This window comes from Spinacia oleracea, chromosome 5 (genome assembly GCF_020520425.1).
Source record: "Spinacia oleracea cultivar Varoflay chromosome 5, BTI_SOV_V1, whole genome shotgun sequence".
In the NCBI taxonomy this organism is placed as follows: Eukaryota; Viridiplantae; Streptophyta; class Magnoliopsida; order Caryophyllales; family Amaranthaceae; genus Spinacia; species Spinacia oleracea.
Window position 1 is genome coordinate 45,482,731 of NC_079491.1, and position 2,863 is coordinate 45,485,593.

At 36.5% G+C, this 2,863-nt stretch overlaps 1 non-coding gene across 1 annotated transcript; it reads right to left on the reverse strand.

Annotated features, from left to right (window-relative positions):
• Window positions 1-2,110: 2,110 nt before the first annotated feature.
• On the reverse strand, window positions 2,111-2,217 carry LOC130462168 (small nucleolar RNA R71). Its single transcript, XR_008922304.1, has one exon. It is a non-coding gene; the product is annotated as a small nucleolar RNA R71 (small nucleolar RNA).
• Window positions 2,218-2,863: the final 646 nt, after the last annotated feature.

A 2,863-nucleotide genomic window follows, 5' to 3' on the forward strand; every position in this document is an offset into this window, starting at 1 on the left:
CGGAGTATTTGAGATTTAATTGAGTCCTTTAGTGCGTATTAACCTTGTGACGGGATGCGTCTGGGCCCGTTACGAACTCTAGGCTCGTTAGGATTTTAATTAATACGTGACTCTTACTTTCGAATCATATTAGGAATAGGATTCTCTCGCAATTTCTATCTCATTTAGGATTTATGTTGGAGTGCAACACCTAATTCTGACAGGTTTCTATCTTTTATGACTTGCCACTTTTAACAACTACCCATTACGGCAGTTACTATTTTTAGCAGGTTTCCATAAATAGCAGGTTTCTATAAATAGCAGGTTTCGGGTGAAATGAAAAGGGGAATTGAGATTCGTTATTTTATAGGAGATGCGTTGTCAAGTGGAGATTTATGCTTTCATCATCGAACCTTCCCTTTCGGGAATGGGGACAAAAGTAGGTGTCTACAGTTTGCAACAGCTATTGAGCATTTTCCATCCGCCCGATCGGGCGACGACAACCTCTGGGCGTGCGGAGCGACTTCTTTTATCGTTTTAATCGTTTTCTTTGGGCAAGACTATATAAACAAAACCCTTAGTTTATTGTAGACATCTTATTCTCTACTTTTTAAGGACTTAGTTTATTATGCACTTAGTTATTTTACTCTCAAATTATCAAACACTTTCATTTTATTCTCAATTAAAGTTTCAACCTTTTAGTTCTTCGTTCGTTCTTCGTTTAGGTAATAATTCAATTCTTTGCTTGTTTATTCAATTTCAATCCATTAACTTGCTTTATTAATTGTCCCTAACTATGTTTCCATTGATTAACATTGTTTTGCTTATTTCAAATATGTGTGAGTAGTTTTATTCCAGGGTTTGGGAATCCATGAACTAATATGAAGGGATGATTAAATGTTGTTGATTGTTGGTATTATTGGTTAATTCCTATTGATTGGTTTCATTTACTATGCGATTAGATTTGCGCAGGTCTAATTGTATTAGTCTAGCAATATCAAATTAAGATTCGAGAGATGCAATTTGATATTTAGGCTTGTTTCAATAGGTAGAATTGGGATTAATACATAGCGAGAGCCTGTTAATTTTGAGCCTATGACTAGTATCGATTCGAGAGAGCATGCTAGTCTAATTAATTGTTTTATTGATATTTTAATATTGTTTATCATCCTGGATTGTTGTTCATTGGTGAACCTATGCCCTAGACCTTTTATTATCTAACTTATATCGTTGTAGTTTTATTATCCTTACCATATCATTCTCTTGTTTCCCGATAGTCTAGACCTTATTTTAGTAATAGAAAGAACGTCATTTCCCTGTGGATTCAATCCTGACTTCCCTTGCTACCTGGTTAGTGGAATTAGTTTTATCTTTGATTAGATGATACGACTTTCGCCTGTCAAATTTTTGCGCCGTTGCCGGGGAACGAACCCGGGGTCAGCCGCGTGACAGGCGGGAATACTTACCACTATACTTACCAAATTTTGGCGCCGTTGCCGGGGAAACGGTTTTATTTTCTGTTATAATTGTTTGTTCTAGATTATTGTTATATCTCAAGGGACTCCCATTCCTTGAGATCGGATCTCACAACTGTTTATTAGTTTTGATTGTCTATGCCTAGGACCGTAGATACTAGTGATATTTTTCCATTTGATCATGAACCCGAACAAACTTTTAGTAGACGACGCAGATCTATTGAACAGTTGGGAGACTATTTTGATCCTGAATCTGAACATATTGTTGGTGATCTATTTCATAGAGATTCAGATATGGGTGATGAGGACGTGCTAGAACCGAGGCTTACGGACTACTCTAAGCCAAGTCTATATGTGCTACCTAAGGCAATCATGCCTACCATTGATGCTGACAGTTTCAAGAAAGGCATCAGTTTGGCGGGGAAAAGGGTGAAGACCCTAATCTCCATATATAGTCTTTCATTCAATATTGATCTACTATCAAGAAGAAGAATGTGATCCCATAACATACTATGGAGATGCTTTTCCCATTTTCTCTGAGTGGAAAAGAAAAGTTATGGATCAATGGGATCAATCGAGCGGCTATGAAAATTACTAACTGGAAATCTTTAGCCCTTGCGTTCTATGTAAAATACTGCATACCTGAGAAGACAGCTCGTCTTAGGAGCCAGATTATTTCTATTACTCAACAGGCAGATGAGAGTTTGTTCGAGGTCTGGGAAAGGTTCAAGGATTTACAGAGAGAGTGCCCACACCATGGTCTGCAACCGTGGTTCTTGATTCAACAATTCTATAATGGTCTGGGTAATGATTCTAAGCTTATTTTGGATTCTGCTTCTAGTGGGAGATTCATGCAACTTGTCGTGACTAGAGCTATGGAGGTGATCGAGTGTAATACCTCGTATTTTTATAATAATTATATATATATGTATATATATATATATATTATTATTATATTTATAAAGCATTTTATGATTTTTAAAATTTATTTCGCATTTAAATGTTATTTAAATGTATTTTAATTAATTAGAATATTTATTATTTTAATTAATTACAAAACGAATTTAATTTTCGAGTCGGGAAATTTAATGGGTCGCAAGTAATTTTAAAGGTTTGGGTTTTAAATGAAAAGTCCAACTCGTTTTATTAATCGAGCACAATCAAAATAATTTAATTCTAAGCTTAAGGCTAGCCCAATCATTTAAATGCTAAGCCCAATGTCAAATTTCCAAGCCTAGCCCACTAGAAATATGAGAGCCTATAAATAGGAATCTCCTCATTAATGATCCCCCTTATTTTTCATTAAGCCTTTCCTCTCTTGCTTGCCCCACACTCTTTCTCTCTCCTCTCTTGTCCGGCTCACCCGCACGCACAGCACGAGCACTCGTCGTGCCTCGTGTGCTGCCGTG